Here is a 22214-nt window from a genome sequence, read left to right as displayed (position 1 = left end):
ACAGTTGACAACAGACAAATTTAAGATTATTTCTTTGTTAACCAGCCACTGCAGTGATTTGATGATTAATTCTAATCAACATAGGTCATGAAATCTGATGTTATAAAGGACTTCAAAGGCAGAGTTAGTGTTGGGTAGTATAATGAGAAGAGTACTTGACAGAAAGTCAAGAGTCCTGAATTGAAGTTCTACCTCTACGGTTTTGATCAAATCATGTCATTGCTCTAAACTTATTTGTTCATCTCTGTTCAGTTCAGTTCAGTTGCTCAGTCGTATCCAACTTTGTGACCCCATGAACTGCAGCACACCAGACTTCCCTGTCCATCACCAACTCCCAGAGCTTACTCAAACTCATGCCCATCGAGTTGGTGATGCCATCCAACCATCTCATCCTCTGCTGTCCCCTTCTCCTCCTGCCTTCAATCTTTCCCAGCATCAGGATCTTTTCCAATGAGTCAGGTCTTCACATCAGGTGGCCAAAGTATTGGTGTTTCAACTTCAGCATCAGTCCTTCTGATGAATATTCAGGACTGATTTCATTTAGGATAGACTGGTTGGATCTCCTTGCAGTCCAAGGGACCCCGAAGACTCTTCTCCAATACCACACTTCAAAAGCATCAATTTTTCGGTGCTCAACTTTCTTTATAGTCCAACTCTCACATCCATACATCACTACTGGAAAAACCATAACTTTGACTAGACAGACCTTGGTTGGCAAAGTAATGTCTCTGCTTTTTAGTATGGTGTCTAGGTTGGTCATAGCTTTTCTTCCAAGGAGGAAGCGTCTTTTCATTTCACAGCTGCAGTCTCCATCTGCAGTGATTTTGGAGCCCAAAAAAATAAAGTCTGACATTGTTTCTGCTGTCTCCCCATCTATTTCCCATGAGGTGATGGGACCAGATGCCATGATCTTAGTTTTCTGAATGTTAAGCTTTAAGCCAACTTTTTCACTCTCCTCTTTCACTTTCATCAAGAGGCTTTTTAGTTCCTCTTCACTTTCTGCCATAAGGGTGGTGTCATCTGCATATCTGAGGTTATTGATATTTCTCCCTGCAGTCTTGATTCCAGCTTGTGCTTCTTGCAGACCAGCGTTTCTCATGATGTACTCTGCATATAAGTTAAATAAGCAGGGTGACAATATACAGCCTTGACATACTCCTTTTCCTATTTGGAACCAGTCTGTTGTTCCATGTCCAGTTCTAACTGTTGCTTCCTGACCTGCATACTGGTTTCTCAAGAGGCAGGTCAGGTGGTCTGGTATTCTCATCTCCTTCAGAATTTTCCACAGTTTATTGTGATCCACACAGTTGAAGGCTTTGGCATAGTCAATAAAGCAGAAATAGATGTTTTTCTGGAACTCTCTTGCTTTTTCCATGATCCAGCGGATATTGGCAATTTGATCTCTGGTTCCTCTGCCTTTTCTAAAACCAGGTTGAACATCTGGAAGTTCTCGGTTCACGTATTGCTGAAGCCTGGCTTGGAGAATTTCGAGCATTACTTTACTAGCGTGTGAGATGAGTGCAATTGTGCGGTAGTTTGAGCATTCTTTGGGATTGCCTTTCTTAGGGATTGGAATGAAAACTGACCTTTTCCAGTCCTGTGGCCACTGCTGAGTTTTCCAAACTTGCTGGCATATTGAGTGCAGCACTTTCACAGCATCATCTTTCAGGATTTGAAATAGCTCAGCTGGAATTCCATCACATCCACTAGCTTTGTTCGTAAGGAGACAGTAATTAAGACCATCCCCAAGAAAAAGAAATGCAAAAAGGCAAAATAGCCTTAGAAATAGTTGAGAAAAGAAGAGAAGCTAAAAGCAAAGGAGAAAAAGAAAGATATATCCATCTGAATGCAGAGTTCCAAAGAATTGAAAGGAGAGATAAAAACACATTCATCAGTGATCAGTGCAAAGAAATAGAAGAAAACATTAGAATGGGAAAGACTAGGGATTTCTCCAAGAAAATCAGAGATACTAAGGGAACATTTCATGCAAAGATGGGCACAATAAAGGACAGAAATGGTATGGACCTAACAGAAGCTGAAGATATTAAGAAGAGGTAGCAGGAATACACAGAAGAACTATACAAAAAACATCTTAATGACTCAGATAACCACAGTGGTGTGATCACTCACCTAGAGCCAGACATCCTGGGATGTAAAGTCAAGTGGGCCTTAGGAAGCATCACTACAAACAAAGCTAGTGGAGGTGATGGAATTGCTTTGAGCTATTTCAAATCCTAAAAGGTGATGCTGTGAAAATGCTGCACTCAATGTGCCAGCAATTTTGGAAAACGTAGCAGTGGCCACAGGACTGGAAGAGGTCAGTTTTCATTCCAGTCCCAATGAAGGGCAATGCCAAACAATGTTTAAACTACTGCACCATTGCACTCATCTCACATGCTAGCAAAGTAATGCTCAAAATGCTCCAAGTCAGGCTTCAACAGTATGTGAACCGTGAACTTCCACATGTGCAAGCTGGATTTAGAAAAGGCAGAGGAACCAGAGAAAAAATTGCCAACATCTGTTGGATCATCAAAAAAGCAAGAGAATTCCAGAAAAACATCTACTTCAGCTTTATTGACTATGCCAAAGCCTTTGACTGTTTGTCTCTGTGGTGGGATTAATAACATAGCACACTGTTAGCCTCAGAAGGTTGTGACTGGCATAATGTGAGAATATATATGAAAGCATGTTGAAAACCCTAATGTATAATGGAAGAATGCAGAGATCTCTGCTCATTACTGTCTTTGCTGAAGACATAGATCTCCATTGGTTCCGTCTTTCAGTAGTTAAAATGAAGTTATTTGATCAGATGCCTCTGTAGGCAGGAAGACTGGGACTAGGGTGTGCTAGAGATAGAGTGCTTCCTTATGTTTGTGTTCTGGGCATCTTTCTCACCCTATGCCAGTTTGGGCCCTGGTAGGCAAGCCCAAGGATTATAGATGGAAAATATCTTCCTGAACTGTGATGAGTCAGCTTTTGTGTGTTTTCTCCAGCACTCCTTCAGGGATTCTGGTTCTGTCCCCACCTTCACAAAAGATACCTATCTCTGATAGTTTTGAAATTTTTAAAACCTGAATACATTGTTTTAAAATGGTCAATGTTCTAGAACTAATCTATGCCAGGTCCTAACTCCAGCATCAGCCAACAACAGAACCTTTGAGAGTAACTGGAATCATGGTTTGATTTTCACTTTCTCTCAAGCTTCAAGTGGATTTGGAGAATGCTGTGATTCTTGGTTTTCATCATGGCCCTGTAGCCAAGAGAGCCGCACTGAGATAGGGCAACATATTTCTCCTTGTTTCCCTTCTTCCTTTTTAGAACAGTCATCAAATCATTATCAGTTAAGTGCTTGCTTTAAAAGATGCCTCAGCAAATGTCTGTTTAAATGGTCAGGCAGTTAATAGAGTTCTTACTAAAGGATAGGGCTTGTTTGTGTAATCTGCAAAGATGGGGAGGTTTCCACCCGGAGGTGAGATAAGAGAAGCACTTCCAAAAACACTACTTTTACAAACACATGGCAGCTTGTAATAGCAGCATTTTGACTGTTTGTGTGAGCACTCTGAAAACATCCTTAACATCCTGAATCACAAAGAATCTATCCTTGACACTCTAAGCTTTAGTTTGTCTGATTATACTTGTTAATTGCTGACTCTGTTAGTGAGGGAAAAAAAAGATGCTACTGTGTGCTTTTTTTTTTTTTTTTTTTTCTGGCTGTGTACAATGAAGTTTTTACTGGCTTTGGCAAAGGTTCTCACAAACATAGCTCAACGTGTCATACAAAGGGACAGCAGAGGAAAATATCAAAAAGACATGTCATTGGCCTCATTAATTAAGGAGCCACGGAAACAAAGAACACAGCTGGGAAACCATACAATATAGATGAAAAATTAAATTGAGGTCAACTTCTTTTAGTATTCTTTGATGTTGGATGAAGAAATTATTTATAGATGTGTTAGAGGAATCCTTCTTTTGCTTATATGATATGGAAAAATTCATAGTCTTACAAATGGTGGAGGGGATGAGAACAGACTTGTGTGAATCATTTCTCAGTAGATCATCATCAGTGTCCATTGTATGTGGCATTGAAATTCCATTTACCATATAGAGATTTAGTATTTAAGTAGGGTTTAGTTTTTACGATTCTTATGAATATATAATTATTTTGGTATTAACAAGTATCTGTAGAGTTCATAACTCATAGATATTTCTCCATTATCTTACTTGAGTTGTAAGAGAACCCTGTAGTATAAATATGGATTATTATCTTCATTTTATGTACTAGAAAACATAGAGTCATGAGAGAAAGTCTTATCTAAAGTCTACAGTTTATAAATGAAGAGTCAGAAGGCAAACCTAGGTCTCCTTATGTCATAGGCAGTTTTCATTTTCTTCCAATAAACTGTATTCTGAGCACCCTAGTCATCAGCTGTGTATAAAGTCGATTAAAAACTTAGGAACTATCTTATGGTGTGAAAGAAAATATTTTCTTTTTAACGGCTGAGTAATATTCCATAGTGTATATGTACCACAGCTTCCTTATCCATTCGTCTGCTGATGGGCATCTAGGTTGCTTCCATATCCTGGGGATTGGGATGGGGAATACATGTAACTCCATGGCTGATTCATGTCAATGTATGACAAAACCCACTGAAATGTTGTGAAGTAATTAGCCTCCAAGTAATTAAAAAATAAATAAATAAAATTTAAAAAATATATATTTTCTTAAAACTATGTTCTCACAGTATGGTGTGGGGGTGGGAAGAGAGGAAAAGAGAAATGGCTCAGTGTTCATTCTCATTTATGGTAACAGCTAAAACATCTGTGTCACATAGTGGAGTGCCTCAAATATCAAAATTCTCTGAGCAGCAGTGGTCTTTGGCTGCGGTAACTCAAAGGCAGTAGCCCTGATTGGCAGTCACCAAGTGAAAGTAACAAGAAATTCAACTCAGAAGCTTGCTGGACACAACACACAGTGGGAAGTCCCCAAAGAAAGGGGCCCAAGACACCACTTCCGTGGTGAAAGTCACCCTTCTTGATGGACAGGTTTTATCTCTGTGGTTTTTCATAACACAGAGAATACAATACACTATGGAACACCAGAACAGTATGTAGTCAACAAGGAAAGATGCTGTTACAAAAAAAAGAACAGCATGTATACATTAAATTATGTGTAAGATTTTAGTAGAGAATTAATGTTTTCACAAAGAAAATATGAGAATTTTACAAAGGTGCATGTTTAGGCTTACCAGATATTATGTACCAGAAGTATCTGTAGTCATCTTCAGATAGATGTTAAAACTTTATCCTACCTTTTCATCCTCTCCTCCCCCCAGCCCCGCTGCTGAATAACTGGAACATTCATGATAAAATGACAAAGGTTTCAGTACTCCACAAAGCAATTTCTTGGGAGTTTTCTTGCTAAAAAATTTGAGGGTTGTTTTTGTTACAGTGTTTGAGTAGAATTTGATTTTTAGTCATACCTACTTTCCATCAGATTTTTTTCTATGTCAGAACACACTTCTCTTACTGCTTAAGTACTATAGCAGCAATTTATGGTATTTATTACTCTAATAGGCAGTTATGATGGCTAATTTCACGTCTTTACCATAATAACAAAGCATGTGAAAGAAATTCATCTTGCCTTCTCAATAATAGCAAACTACAAGATGTTCCTACTCCTCTTTTACAAAGCAAGAATAATATTTACCCATGAGTCTTCAAACAGCTTTATTTTGCTTTGTTGTATAGAAAACAATGTCTGGAATTGCTGAATGATAACAGACACACAGGTTATATTTTTAGAGAATAATTAACATAAAATGCTTGATTCCAACTCAAGCTGAAATCAAGATTGTTGGGAGAAATACCAGTAACCTCAGATATGCAGATGACACCACCCTTATGGCAGAAAGCAAAGAAGAACTAGAAGTGAAAGTGAAAGAAGAGAGTGAAAAAGTTGGCTTAAAACTCAGTATTCAGGAAACTAAGATCATGGCATCCGGTCCCAACACTTCATGGCAAATAGATGGGGAAACAATGGAAACAGTGACAGACCTTATTTTTTTGGGCTCCAAAATCACTGCAGATGGTGACTGCAGCTATGAAATGAAAAGACGCCTTCCTCCTTGGAAGAAAAGCTATGACCAACCTAGACAGCATACTCAAAAGCAGAGATGTTACTTTGTCAACCAAGGTCCATCTAATCAAAGCTAGTTTTTCCAGTAGTCGTGTATGGATGTGAGAATTGGACTATAAAGAAAGCTGAGTGCTAAAGAATTGATAGTTTTTGAAGTGTGGTGTTGGAGAAGACTCTTGAGAGTCCCTTGGACTACAAGGAGGTCCAACTAGTCCATCCTAAAGGAAATCAGTCCTGGGTGTTCACTGGAAGGACTGATGCTGAAGCTGAATTGCCAATACCTTGGCCACCTGATGTGAAGAACTGACTCATTGGAAAAGATCCTGATGCTGGGAAAGATTGAAGGCGAGAGGAGAAGGGGATGACAGAAAATGAGATGGTTAGATGGTATCACCAACTCGATGGACATGAGTTTGAGTAAGCTCTGGGAGTTGGTGATGGACAGGGAGGCCTGGCGGGCTGCAGTCCATGGGGTTGCAAAGAGTTGGACATGACTGAGTGACTGAACTGAACTAACATAAAAATATAAAGATGCCTCAGCACATTTTCTGTTTCTCCTCTTTTGGTATTTAGTCTTTGGAGATAGGTTTTATCTAGCTTAGAAAGAGACCCTAGGCCTATAAATTCTTAATCCACAAAGCCAGTTTCCATCTTCATTTTCCATACTTAATAGTAACATGCCTTTGATGTCCTAGGATCCATGAACATATGGCTGTGCTGTAGAGAAACAATGACAGTGCTACCAGTTACAGTCTTCTGTTTATTATTATTAAACCATGGAGTTCTCAAGGCAAGAATATGGAAGTGGTTTGCCATTCCCTTCTCCAGTGGACCACGTTTTGTCAGAACTCTCCAGCATGACCCATCCGTCTTGGGTGGCCCTACATGGAATGGCTCACAGTTTCACTGAGTTATAGAAGGCTGTGGTCCATGTGATCAGATTGATTAGTTTTCTGTGACTGTGGTTTTCATTCTGTCTGCCCTCTAATGAATAAAGATGAGAGGCTTACAGAAGATTCCTGATGGGAGAGACTGACTCTCGCAGAATTGATACTTTTGAACTGTGATATTGGAGAAGACCCTTGAGAGTCCCTTGGATTGCAAGGAGATCAAACCAGTCCATCCTAAAGGAAGTCAGCCCTGAATATTCATTGGAAGGACTGATGCTGCAATGCCAATACTTTGGCTACCTGATGCAAAAAGAACTGACTCATTTGAAAAGACCCTGATGCTGGGAAAGATTGAAGGCAGGAATAGAAAGGGACGACAGAGGATGAGATGGTTGGTTGACATCACTGACTCAATGGACATGAGTTTGAGCAAGCTCCAGGAGTTGGTGATGGACAGGGAAGCCTGGTGTGCTGCAGTCCATGGGGTCACAAGGAATCAGACATGACTGAGTGACTGAACTGGACTGAAGTGATTAAACCATAGCAGCATCATTCCCTTGGCTCCTTTACTTCAAAGAACCCAAACATATCCCCTCCACTTACCAAGACTTAATGGAAGGAAAGATGGTTCATAGCTACTAGAGTAAATTTCTAAGTTCTTTGAGTCATTGCTGAACTAGTGCTCAGTTGAGGTCAATCCTAAGCTTTAATTCAAGCCATACAGCTCCATATTTTCAAACAGGGAATGCGTATTCAAACTGACAAGGCTTGTAAAGTGACTGTTTAATAATGTACTGCCTAATTTTATTTGACAGGTCCCAGGTTTATAGTTCAAGTGAAGGCACACATTCAAAGACAATTATTTCATTTTCTGGCCTATATTAAATCTGAGAGTCTCGCTATTATGGTAGCATATTCATGCCTATGTGGTCCAGATGATGTCACCAATTTATTATAAATTCTTATCTAGCTTCATAATTTTGTAACAGTAAAACAAATCTACTTGGAGCTGGCAACAGCCATTATTTTTTTCCTGGCAAGATTTTCCTATTAGAAAAAAAAAAAAATGAGCTTACTATGTGAGGTTCAGGCTGCCTTTAAAAAAAAAAAAAAAAAAAAAAACCTCATTATAGTGCTTGATGCTTTTTGTCTTTGATACAATCCTCTCTGCCTTTTACCTATTGAAGAAGAGAATAACTTTGGTACATAAATTTACAATGGCTTCTTAACCCTAGCACTGTTGACATTTTAAAAATTTGAGGCAAAATACATAATATAGGCAAAACAATTCACATAACAAAGAATTGACTCTTTTTTTAAAAAAAATAGTTTTAGTTATTTTAGTTATCTAGTTTTGGCTGTCCTAAGTCTTTGCTGCTGTGTGGGCTTTTCTCTAGTTGCAGTGAACAGGAGCTACTCTCTAGTTGTGGTGAGCAGGCTTCTCATTGTGGAGCTTCTCTTGTGGAGTATGGGCTCCAGGATGCTTGCTGTCAGTAGTTGCAACTCCTGGCCTCTAGAACGCTGGCTCAGTAATTATTGTTGCACACAGGCTTAGTTGCTCTGTGGCATGTGGGATCTTCCCTAATCAGGGATTGAACCCACGTCTCCCAAATTGGCATGTGGATTCTTTACCACTGAGCAACCAGGGAAGCCCAGAATTGACCATTTTAAACTGTACACTTTAGTGGCATTTAGTACATGCACAATATTGTGTAACTCAAATACCAAAACATTTCCATCGCCTCCAAGGGAGACCTTCTCTACCCATTAAACAGTCAGTCTCTATTTTGCACTCTCCCAGGCTCTGGCAACCTGTTAGCTGATTTCTAGCACTATGGATTTTTATCTATCATGGATATTTCATATAAATGGAATAATATAATATGTGCCCTTTGGTGTCTGGCTTTTTTCACTTGGCATAATGTTTTTTTAGATTTATCCATGTTGTATTAGTACCATATTCTTTTTTTATGGCTGAATAATATCCCAGTGTATGACTGTATTACAATTTGATGAGTCATTCATCAGTTGGTGGACATTTGGGTTGTTGCCACCCTTTGGCTAATTGGAAACAGGGCTCCTGTGAACCTTGATGTACAAGTTTTCGTTTGAGTATCTGTTCTCAGTTCTTTTGGGCCAGATTTGTAGGAGTAGCTATCAACATTTGGGACCAGATACGTCTTTGTTTTGGAGGCTGACCTGTGCATTGGAAGATGTTCAGCAGCATCCTTGGCTTCTCCCCCACTAGTGGCACCTACTCCTCCAAGTTGTGAGAATCAAAAATGTATCCAGGGACTACCCAGGTGGTCCAGGGTTGAGAAGCCACCTTGCAGTGCAAATTTCAATCCCTAGCTGGGGAACAAAGACCCCCACATGCCACGGAGCAACTAAGCCCATGTGCCTCAACAGAAGATCTCACATGACACAAAGATGTGCCTGTGTGCTGCAACTGATCCTCAGCACAGACAAATAATTTTTTTTTAATTTTCAAAAAATATATCCAGACATCACCAGATGTTCCTTGGGGCGCAACATCACCCAAGATAGAAAACCACTGATTTAGAATGAAGGATAGTGATAGTGAAAGTCACTTAGTTGTGTCCGACTCTTTGTGACTACAGTCCATGGAATTCTCCAGGCCAGAATACTGGAGTGGGTAGCCTTTTGCTTCTCCAGGGGATCTTCCCAACCCAGGGATTGAACCCAGGTCTCCTGCATTGCAGGTGGATTCTTTCCCAGCAGGGAAGCCCTGGAATAAAGGATAGGAAATCTTTAGAGATAAGCCAAACAGCACCATTGTGATTTTCATAGAAGTAATTTGAGTCTCAAGGACAGCGTTAGAGTCGGCCCTCTGTGTCTTCAGTTATCCTCAGGTTCCACAACCATGGATTCAATCCACTAAGGATCAAAAATACTGGGAAAAAGTAAAAATTTCAGAAAGTTCAAGAAAGCAAAACCTGAATTTGCTGCATGCCATCAACTGTTCACATAGAATTTACGTTGTGTTTCCAACTATTTATGTATCGTTTACATTGCACTGGGCCTTCCTGGTGGCTCAGATGGTAAAAAATCTGCCTGCAATGTAGGAAACCTGGGTTTGATATCTGGGTCAGGAAGATCCCCTGGAGAAGGTCATGGTAACCCACTCCAGTATTCTTGCTTGGAAAATTCCACGGACAGAGGAGCCTGGAGGGCTGCAGTCCTTGAAGTTTCAAAGAATCGGACACAACTGAAGCGACTGAGCATGCATGCCATTTCACATAAGGGACTTGAGCACCTGCAGAATTTGGTATCCATAGGGGGGCCTGGAATCAATCCTCCACAGCTGCTGAGGGACAAATATATATGGTTGTCAACAAAAATGATCAGTAAACCAATCTATGATAGGAATAGAAAGGAATTTTGTTTGAGCCAAACTAAGGATTAAGGAAGCCAAACAAAAGAAGCTGAAGTGCCAGTATTTGGTCACCTGGCGCGACCAGCCTACTCACTGGAAAAGTCCCTGATGCTGGGAAAGATAGAGGGCAGACGGAGAAGGGGATGACAGAGAATGAGATGGTTGCATGGCATCACTGATGCAATGTACATGAACTTGGGCAAACTTTGGGAGATGATGAGGGATGGGGAGGCCTGATGTGCTGCAGTCCATGGGGTTGCAAAGAGATGGACATGACTGGGCAACTGAACAACAACGAGGACTATAGCCCAGGAGACAGTGTCTCAGATTACTCTGAGGAACTTATGCTGGAGAAGTTACACTGTAGTTTTCAGCACAGTTTTTTTTTCCATTCAATCAAAATTTATTGAGTAGCAACTGTGTGCTCAGTACACGAGGACTATAGCCCAGGAGACACGAGGACTATAGCCCAGGAGACAGTGTCTCAGATTACTCTGAGGAACTTATGCTGGAGAAGTTACACTGTAGTTTTCAGCACAGTTTTTTTTTCCATTCAATCAAAATTTATTGAGTAGCAACTGTGTGCTCAGTACTGGGAATACAGCAGTGAACAAGATGGGTACGACACCTGCCCTCATGAGCTTACAGTCTAGCAGCCCTCTAGCCAATTAACATCTGTAATTTTTACATTACTGTTGTAGTAAGTGCTCTGAAATGGGCCTGGTGCTCAGAGAAGACTGAACAGAAAGTCTTGACCTAGATGGAGAAACCAGAAAAGTTCTCTGTGAAGAAGAAACACTTAAGATTAGCACAGTGGGAAATGGAAAAGTGTCGCAAGCAGAGAGAACAGCCTGTGTGCCGGCTCTGAAGCAGGAAGATACTTAATAAACAGAAAGCCAGCCAGTGTGACTGGGACACAGGGAATGAAGAGGGGGTGATGCAAGGTAGAGGCTGATTTATGAAAGGTCTTTAGATTTAGGACATTCTTCCAAAAGCAGCTGGAAGCCACTGAAGAATTTGCAGGAGGAAAGTTAGATGCTGAGGTTTGTTTTTAGCAGCTCACTCTACTGTGTGTGGGGATGGTTGTTTAGTTGCTCAGTCATGCCCAACTCTTTTGCTACCCCATGAACTGTAGCCTGCCAGGCTCCTCTATCCATGGGATTCTCCAGGCAAGAATACTGGAGTGGATCGCCATCTCCTCCACAGCACAGTTTTGTATCTTGTCAGAACAAAAAATACCGTTTTTGTTTTTTGTCTTGACAAGAAGTCAAGATTTTGAAACAACAATAACAAATCACCATGTACACAGGAGTCAGTATAGCCTTGCTACCTGGGAAGGGCGTCTTGTCATTGAAGGAGCACCACCATTGGCAGCCCAGGAAGGGCGGAATTTAATGTTTATTTTTAACATAGACTTTTTTTTCCATTTATTTTTATTAGTTGGAGGCTAATTACTTTACAATATTGTAGTGGTTTTTGCAACACATTGACATGAATCAGCCATGGATTTACATGTATTCCCCATCCCGATCCCCCCTCCCACTTCCCTCCCCACCCCATCCCTCTGGGTCTTCCCACTATACCAGCCCCGAGGACTTGTCTCATGCATCCAACCTGGGCTGGTGATCTGTTTCACCCTTGATAATATACATGTTTCGATGCTGTTCTTTCAAAACATTCCACCCTCGCCTTCTCCCACAGAGTCCAGAAGTCTGTTCTGTACATCTGTGTCTCTTTTTCTGTTTTGCATATAGGGTTATCATTACCATCTTTCTAAATTCCGTATATATGTGTTAGTATACTGTAATGTTCTTTATCTTTCTGGCTTACTTCACTCTGTATAATGGGCTCCAGTTTCATCCATCTCATTAGAACTGATTCACATGAATTCTTTTTAATGGCCGAGTAATATTCCATGGTGTATATGTACCACAGCTTCCTTATCCATTCGTCTGCTGATGGGCATCTAGGTTGCTTCCATGTCCTGGCTATTATAAACAGTGCTGCGATGAACGTTGGGGTGCATGTGTCTCTTTCAGATCTGGTTTCCTCAGTGTGTATGCCCAGAAGTGGGATTGCTGGGTCATATGGCAGTTCTATTTCCAGTTTTTTAAGAAATCTCCACACTGTTCTCCATAGTGGCTGTACTAGTTTGCATTCCCACCAACAGTGTAAGAGGGTTCCCTTTTCTCCACACCCTCTCCAGCAATTATTGCTTGTAGACTTTTGGATAGCAGCCATCCTGACTGGCGTGTAATGGTACCTCATTGTGGTTTTGATTTGCATTTCTCTAATAATGAGTGATGTTGAGCATCTTTTCATGTGTTTGTTAGCCATCTGTATGTCTTCTTTGGAGAAATGTCTGTTTAGTTCTTTGGCCCATTTTTTGATTGGGTCATTTATTTTTATAGATTTTTTTTTACTTCTGGTCAATGCACAGTTTTCTTTAAGGATCAAGGCAGATGTAGAGTGTTTGTTTGATAGGCCACAAACAGGCTGTTTTAGTTAGCATAAACTTTCAATTTAATCATGTATAAGCCAGAAGGACTCCCCATATCTTAGTATGCGAAATTGGCTTCCATTATGGCTCTAGAAACCAAGATGTAGTGCTGGTCCTAGAATCAAGCAGCTGAGTCCTTGGATAAGTCATTTAGCCTGGATGTCCCTTTTCTTGTCAGCAAAATGAAGGGATTAAGATGGATCCGTGGTTTTGGTGTGCTCAGAGGAGCCCCAGGTTTTCTACAGGGGTCCCTGAGGAGCCACTAGGAGAGAAGGGAAAGAAGAGGGAATACTGGTGAGTGTTCCTCTCCCCTTCAGGTAGAACGAGCGGAAGTTTGAATTCTATCAACACCACTTCTAGAACAAATTCACATATAAACAACATTGATTTCACCAGGGAAAAGTCCTTTCTGAAATCTGTGTGCTAATTAATAAAAGCACTAATTTGTCAGTGAGATTCCGTTTCTGAAATCCATTCTGCTCTGCTGTTGTGCATAACAGACAGATAGCTGACTACTAGCTTTGCATGTTCTCTGAACAACCATCTCTGATATGAGACTTTTTGATTAAATGTAGTATGTATTCTATTAGGACAATCATTCACTCCTAACATCTAGATTACAGTTAACTAGCCCATAGATAATACCATACTGTCTATGTTGACAGAGTATAAAGCATTCACTGTAACATAATTATATATTTAAAGCTATGTTTCATGTTTGCTGAGTCTCACTACATGCTTTACCCTGCCCCACCCCAGCCCATTTAATGGTGATTGTTAGAGTTGTTTCTGTAATCTTCCAAATGGGACAGATCTAGTGTAACCAGAATCAGTGTAAATCGGATTCATAAACTAAAAACAAAGTTTTGTGGTTGTAGCAACTATAAACTCTAAGACAAATGATCTTGTTGATGAGAGTTGAGGCACTAGTGATGGGAAATACCTATCTTGGGAATTCCCCTGTTTTCATGATTCTACCGGATTGTGTGCTTAATGTTGTGCAAATTAGATCATTTTCTAACCCCATATTTGTTTGCTTCCTGTGGGTAAGGCACAACTCTCGTTCATAAATATCATGCTAGAGTACCATACATTTAAGCAATTGTTGTAATTGCTAGTAACTTGATTGCTGTCATCTACCATTTCATGAAGTATTCTTTTTGATAAGGAGTTATTGTAAAACTCCTTCAAAGAAAATTTGACTTTTTACCTTCCCTTGTGGGAGAACCTATTAGATAATTTCTCTGTATCTAATTATTCCTTACAAAGCATAAAATCATTAGACATGAGACATCTGAATATATGATGTAAAATTCGGCTTTTAAGTAAACCATATTGAATTAGTAGTAGATCCCTCCTCATGGGGGAAGGGATCTATTGATGTTATAGACATACACTATCTCTTTTGTCTTCAGTCTTATAGAAATCAGTTTCTGGCTTTTTCTCCACACTTATTCCTGGAAACCTGCCTGTTATTATCTGGCATTTCATTGCATACCTCTGATAGCACAAAGATGTCTTTTTTTGAAGTCTTAGATAGGGATCATAACCACTACATTGTCCTTAAGAAGCAGGTTCAGGATATTAAAGATATAACAGTTACTTCTCTCAAACCCTGAGATGCCCCCACTCTCTCTAGTTCAGTCCTATAACATTAAATAATATTTTAAATGTCTCAGTTCCTGAGTGGGTTTCCACTTCCTAATTCCTGTGAAAATGCCTACTACATGCCATTCTAACTAAGTTGTAAGTTTGTGACAACCTGTATGGGCACATGAGCACCACTGTACAACAAATTCTGAATTATAAACTTTCCTTCTATGAAAAAAAATAGCCTTTTAATTTCCACAGATAGGTTACAGTGGTGAAGTACATGTGAGAAATAATCTTTTTCCCACCTCCCTAAGTAATAGGAGGGCTTCCCTTGTGGCTCAGCTGGTAAAGAACCCGCCTGCAATGTGGGAGACCTGAGTTTGATCCCTGGGTTGGGAAGATCCCCTGGAGAAGGGAAAGGCTACCCACTCCAGTATTCTGGCCTAGAGAATTCCCTGGACTGTATAGTCCATGGCGTCGCAAAGAGTCGGACATGACTGAGCAACATTCTTTTTTTCAGTAATAGGAAGATGATCCAAATAGGATCTTTTTTTTTAATATTGAAATTTCTTTTTAATTGAAGGGTAATTGCTCTACAAAATTGTGTTGGTTGCTGCCAAACATCAGCATGAATCAGCCATAGGTATACCTGTGTCCCCTCCGTCTTGAACCTCCCTCCCTATCCCACCCCTCTAGGTTGTCACAGAATCCTGGGTTGAGCCCCCTGAGTCACATAGCAAATTCCCATCAGCTATCTGATTTACCTATGGTAATGTGTATGTTTCCATGCTACTTTCTGCATACATCCTACCCTCTCTACCCCCCCACCCCTGTGTCCATAAGTCTGTTCTCTATGTCTGTCTCCATTAGTTCAGTTCAGTCACTCAGTCATGTCCAACTCTTTGTGACCCCATGGACTGTCTCCATCGTTGTCCTGCAAATAGGTTCAACAGTATCTTCTTTCTAGAGTCCACATATATGCATTAATATACAGTGTTTGTTTTTCTCTTTCTGACTTACTTCACTGTGTGTAATAGGCTCTAGTTTCATCAACCTCATTAGAACTGACTCAAATGCATTCCTTTTTATGGATGAGTAATATTCCATTGTATATATGTACCACAGTTTCTTTATCCATTCATCTGTCAATGGACATCTAGATCTCTTCCACGTCCTAGCTATTGTAAATAATGCTGCAGTGAACATTGGGGTGCATGTGTCTTTTTCAATTGTGGTTTCCTCAGAGTATATGACTAGTAGTGGGATTGCTGGGTCACATGGTAGTTTTTTTTTTTTAACTTGATTATATTTTAATTTATTTTTTTTCCATTTATTTTTATTAGTTGGAGGCTAATTACTTTACAGTATTGTAGTGGTTTTTGTCATACATTGACATGAATCAGCCATGGATTTACATGTATTCCCCATCCCGATCCCCCGTCCCACCTCTCTCTCCACCCGATTCCTCTGGGTCTTCCCAGTGCATCAGGCCCGAGCACATGGTAGTTTTATTCCTAGTTTTTTCAAGGAATCTCCATCTGTCTTTCATAGTGGCTGTATCAATTTACATTCCCACCAACAGTCAAATAAGATCTTTTTTTTTTTTAATGTCATAACCAATGACTAAGGACTATTTATTGATCACAAAATAACAACAAATCTCTAACTTAATAAAAAAGGTAAGAATTTTTATAGATATCTTGCACATTTTATAGATGATAATTGACCTTGCATTTGCTATTTTGAGTAATTCTTTATATATTGGTATGGATAAATATTTATTTGCAATCATATATTTCGAGTTTCTTTTGTGAATTATGTAACTAATTTCCACTATGAAAAAGCTACAAATTTTTTTTTTACGCTCTCTGGTTTTTCTGTCTTATAGATTATTTATAAGTTTTTGGTTTTTATTTTGCATAATTTTGGTTTTTAGGAAGTGAGATGTCACTTGAGAATTCTAGTGAGACTTAGTTGTTCTAAGGAAAGTTGTGTCCATCCATTTGCGATAAGAAATGCCTATTTATACCCATTTTAGCAGAAAAAACTTGAAGGCATTGCATGTACACACAACTGACTGAATGATGGTATCAAAAGTTTTAGAAGCAAGGAAATATGAGTGTGATATTTTATAAGATTTTATTCATAGTCTATAAGTTTGAGCACAGGATTTGATGGGGAGGGTATCTTGTTGATTTTTGCTTCTTTGTTTTTATTGTTGGTTTGGGGGATGGTGGTTGCTTGGCTGAAAAATAATATATTCATATCCCCAAAGAATTTGAATGCGATACACTACTCCCACTTAACAAAAATCTTTCCAAGTATAAAATTTCACAGTTACAACTGAAAAGACCTAAGAACTAATATACATATAAACCTTAGGTTAACAAATTAGGAGACAGGCTCAGATAAATTTGGCAACAAATGCAGAATCATGTAGCCAGTTTAGTGCCAGAGCTGGACAGAAATTTGCATACCTGACTACAAATTTAGAATCTTTCCTCACTACCATACTCTGCCTGAATTTTCATGTGTCTCAATACAGGGTTGGTGAAAGCAGTGAACAGATACTGGCTTTTTCGGACTTCAACCAGAGAGTCTCAAAAGGCAGTTTTCATATGACTAACAACAGAAGGCTCAAATAAATGGATAACTTAGCATCTTGCACAGTCTTTTATGAGAAATTCACAACTAAACAAGATATTAGATTTATTTAAAAAAGAGAAAAAATAACCTCTTAGTATGCGGACTCCTTATAGTTTCAGTCTGTGGCACACCAACATTTACACAACACCGACTAGGAACAAACTTTCTATTTGAATAAACGCATGTTGCAGATTGCTGAAAGTGAAAGTCGCTCAGTCATGTCCGACTCTTTGCGACCCTATGGACTATACAGTCCATAGAATTCTCCAGGCCAGAATACTGGAGTGGGTAGCCAGATTCCTCTCTCCAGGGTCTCTTCCCAACTCAGGGATTGAACCCAGGTCTCCCGCATTGTAGGCGGATTCTTTACCAGCTGAGCCACAAAGCTCAGGCTGATCTTTTTTATTAAAAAAAACAAAAACAAAACAAACTTAAAACACTGTGCTGCGTGCAGGGGAACGTGCCAGCCGCAGCGGAACGTGCCAGCCGCAGTGGGCATGCGCACTAGAGGCAGCGCACTGCGCATGAGTAAAGATGGCGGGACTCGTGTTCTGAGTGCCATAGATCAGCGTGCTTTCTTTCCGCGAGCGTTCCAGCTCCCAGGGGCGTGGGGCAGCGGTGCACCAGTCTGAGGGCCGGCCTAGCCACGTTGAGCATCTCATCACAACAGGGGCCAGGTTCGTGCTTGTCCCGCGGGACCAGTGTGTTGGAAGCAGTGCCCGACTTGAGCAGGAGAAGGCGGGAGAGCTCGTGCAGTGCGAGGTGAGGGCCAGCCGGGCAGCATGAGTCAGCAGCAGCCTGCCTGGGAGGCACGCAGCTTGCATGTGGACCAGGTGGAGGAGAAGACGGTGTGCGGTGAATCCAAAGACTCCACTCGCATGCAGGACCCGCGCGGATTAAAAGTAAGCTTTAATTTGGAAGATAGTGCGCAACAGGTGTCCATGAAAAAAGGCCCCAAAATGAAGATACCTCGATGTTATGCGTCCCTGTCTCGTTTAACTCGAAGATTTATGGCACTTCTCAGATCTAGTCCTGGAGGTGTTCTTGACTTAAATAAAGCTACAGAAGCACTGGGCGTACGAAAACGAAGAGTGTATGACGTCATCAGTGTCTTAAGTGGAATCAAGCTAGTTGAAAGAAAATCTAAGAACCAGATTCAATGGATAGGACCTGATCTTAGCTGTTTGGAAATAGGGCCTGAACAGAGAAAGCTGCAGGAGGAACTTTTTGACTTATCAGAGAAAGAAGCAGCTCTGGATGAATTAATTAAGGATTGTTCTCAACAGATGTTTGAGTTAATAGAGGACAGAGAAAACAAAGATCTAGCATATGTGTCATATCAAGATATTCATAGCCTTGAAGCCTTCCGTGAACAGACTATGTTTGCAATTAATGCTCCGGCGGAAACCAGCTTTGATATTTTGTATCCCAACGATGAGTCTGTTGCAGTATATATGAAGAGCACCCAAGGGCCCATCAATGTTTATTTATGTCTAACGACGCAGCAGGATGTCTCAAGTGATGAAACATCAGGTGGTGTAGAAACCTTTTCGTCCGAAAGCACACAGCCAGGACACCCTCACCCTGAGAAAGAAGAATATCCTCCAGAGCAGAGTGAAGAACTGCTTGAAGTGAAAACTAATGGCATGTGAGGATCCAGGTATTAAGTCTTTGGGGACATCTGGGTGGGTGAATTACACTGGGTGGGTGATTCTCAGAGGAATAAATCATCCCCGATGCTTTCTCATTCTCCCTTACAACAATAAGGCCAGGGGTAACTTTGAGCAGTTCACTACTTAGATTACTGGATAATTACGGTTTCTGCATTTGAAAATAACTTTTTAAAACAATAATTATTCCCTGTTTTTTTGCCAGTGAAATAGACATCTTGCCTCCTGAAATTACTCCATCACACAGAGTATCACTGCCAACTGTTGGGCAGGCTGGATGGACAGCTGTTTGTGGACTCTGCCCTTTGCTGCGTGGATCAGGTGTTTCTATCACAAGAGAAACTGCCTTAATACGGGTTAATGCATGCATCTGGACATGATGTCTTTGTGTATATTTGTATAATGTTTAGATTGCTTATCAAGTATTTCAAACTGAGACTTTTTACCCTTGTATAACCAAAATAATGTCTATGTGGAAAGTATCAGACATACTATCTAATTTCTCTGTTCTTTATAACTGACTAGAACCCTCTGAATGAGGGTTAGAGAAGAGTTTTTTTCCAAAATTTTATATACAGAGTTATCATAAATATGCTGTATTTTTAAAGTTTGTGGAATTATTTAATGTATTTCACTACAGTTCCCAGTGCTAAAATTGGACTTCAAGGTCCCTACAGATTGATTGTGTTGGAGCAGACTGGTGGCATGCCCCAGGCTTTGGGGGCAAGTGTAGAAATGCCATCAGATCGTGGCTTAATAATTCCTTACAAGATGTGAATTCATGGTGACAATTGAAAACTATTTTAACCTTTAAAAAAATTGTAAAAGTTTACTGTGGACCATTGTTAAAGTCTATTGAATTTGTTATGGTATTGTTTCTGTTCTATATTTTTGGTTCTGTGGTCTTAGCTCCTCAACCAGGGATTGAACACACACCCCTGCATTGGAAGACAAAGTCTTAACCACTGGACCACCAGGGGAGACCCCTATTTCAACCTTTTTTGCAAGCAGATTCTGTAATATGTTTCTGCATGTAGCCTTGCTCTTCAGTCAAAGGGATTTACTTATGATGACCTAATGGTATCCTGCCCTCTCTCCAGCTCTAGTTAATCTTTTCCAAGTACCTAGTATTTCTGCTTCATTAGGTAAAGTATTTACCACTCTGTGCCTCAGTTTACTCAGTAGTTTACCATTAGACTGTGAGCTCCTTGAGGGACTTTGTCTTATTGTTAAGCCCATTGCCTTGCACCAACATCTGGCACATAAAAAGTGCTCAATAAATGTTTGAACAAATCAGTGAGTGAGTCAGTGAATGGTAAACTTAGACTAATAATATTTGGCTTATGTAGCATAACAAGGTTCTTGTGTCATTCAAATTCATATCTTAAGCTTCTCTTGCTTTCAAAGAATTGAAGCAACATGAAATTAAGACCATGTATAAAAAGAGCATAAGAATCAAAAATCTAAATATTGGAAGATAATACCGAGCATTTAGGAGTTGCACACCTGTGAGCTTCAGTGACTTTTGCCAGTCTTGCCCCTCTGCTGAATACCAGCCTCCTCCCTACTGGTGTGCCCCTGCCGACTGCCTCGGCCAGTCTGGGACTGCTCATTGTGCTTCTTGGGCACAGGTGATGAACATGAGAGTTTTAGCAGGAGGTCTGTGTATCTTCAGGTGCTCCTTGGACAGGGCCAGGCTGTGCATTGTAGAGTTGGCAGCTGTCCCTTATATGTGATGGCTAAACATGATAGTGGATGAGGTCACCTAATAAGAGGGAAGGAGAAGAGGACAGGCCCGTTAACATTTATTTTAAGGGAAGAGACAGAAGAAAAAGCCTTTCCTGAGAGGGAATAATGAGAGGAAGGGGAAAAACAACTGAAGAAGGTGGTGCTCCCCAAACCAACAAAGGAAGCTTGGCCACAAGTGATAGCATCCTTTCTAAGCAGCAGTTTCTTACTTGTGAGATACGACAAACACTCTACTTTGCAAAGTGTTCTGAGTAAAATAAGATCATGTAAACTTGTAAATAACCTCAAAGGGCCTCCTGTCTCTTTCCTCTTCAGATCCACCAACTTTCCCTTCGTGTTGCTGTCAGTGTGTTGATCTGGTTCAGCTCACTCCTACTCCCTTCTGCTTCTCAGCTTTAATGTGTGAAAGAAGCTTTCCAGTCTTACAGCCAGGCTCATGGATGAGGGATGAGTAAACTAATCCTTGTTAAGTCTAAGGGAGCTGGGGCTCCCTTATAGGTAAAACAGAAGTTCTGATGCATCACCTTGGTCGTGTTTTGTTTCTTAAGTTTATGAGTTTGAGTGACTTCTGCATAAATAATATCTTACTATCCTTAATATCTACAACAATTATGTCAGATATTGAATAGCTACCTGAACTATCAAATAACCCAAATATCAGTAGAAAATTATGTAGGATATTTTGTTATAGCTACTCATTCATGCTTCTCAAAATATGTATTTCTGTCAGGTGTATGATTTCCTGTAACTCCATTTTGTTTTCAAGATTTTGGATCATTTTTATTATCATTATTCTAAATTCTTTTTCAGGTAGATTCCCTATCTCCTCCTCTGTTGTTTGACTTGGTGGGCATTTTTCATATTCCTTTACCTGCTGGGTACTTCTCTGCCTTTTCATCTTATTTAGATTGCTGTGTTTGGGGTGGCCTTCTGTATTCTGGTAGTCTGTGGTTCCTTTCTATTGGGGAGGTTTCTCCCAGTGTGTGGGGCTGGATATTTCGCTTGTCGAGGTTTCCTGGATAGGGAAGCTTGCGTCGGTGTTCTGGTGGGTGGAGCTGGATTTCTTCTCTCTGGAGTGCAATGGAGTGTCCAGTAGTGAGGTTTGAGATGGGTCTATGGGTTTGGTGTGACTTTGGGCAGCCTGTATATTGACACTCGGGGCTATGTTCCTGCAATGCTGGAGAATTTGCATGGTATGTCTTGCTCTGGAACTTATTCGCTCTTGGGTGGTGGTTGGTTTAAGTGTAGGCATGGAGGCTTTTGGGTGATCTCTTATTAATTAATGTATCCTGTAGTCAGGAGTTCTCTGCTGTTCTCAGGTTGTGGGCTTAAGCCTCCTGACTCTGGATTTCAGTCTTATTCTTCCAGTAGCCTCAAGACTTCTCCCTCCATACAGCACTGATAATCAAACTTCTAGGCTAATGGTGAAAGGATTCTCCACAGTGAGCATCACCCAGAGAGGTTCACAGAGTTACATGAAGAAGAGGAGAGGGAGGAAGGAGATAGAGGTGAGCAGGAGGAGAAAAAGGGGGACTCAAGAGAAGAGAGACAGATCTAGGCAGTACTCTGCTCCCTAAGTGTTCTCTGGAGCCCAGAACACTCACAGAGATTCACAGATTTAGACTGAGAAGAG

General features: G+C 40.5%; 1 protein-coding gene and 1 pseudogene across 1 annotated transcript in view; both read left to right on the top strand.

Annotated features, from left to right (window-relative positions):
* LOC136153742 (transcription factor E2F6 pseudogene) overlaps positions 1 to 20106 on the top strand; it is a 71096-nt pseudogene extending 50990 nt beyond the window's left edge.
* The window catches only part of PRRG1 (proline rich and Gla domain 1), a 144925-nt gene that overhangs the window by 51021 nt on the left and 71690 nt on the right, over positions 1 to 22214 (top strand). The gene's annotated exons all lie outside the window — the stretch shown is intronic.

Source organism: Muntiacus reevesi, chromosome X (assembly GCF_963930625.1).
Source record: "Muntiacus reevesi chromosome X, mMunRee1.1, whole genome shotgun sequence".
In the NCBI taxonomy this organism is placed as follows: domain Eukaryota; kingdom Metazoa; phylum Chordata; class Mammalia; order Artiodactyla; family Cervidae; genus Muntiacus; species Muntiacus reevesi.
The sequence above is the reverse complement of the archived record's forward strand: the minus strand, read 5'-3'. Positions and strand labels throughout refer to the sequence as shown.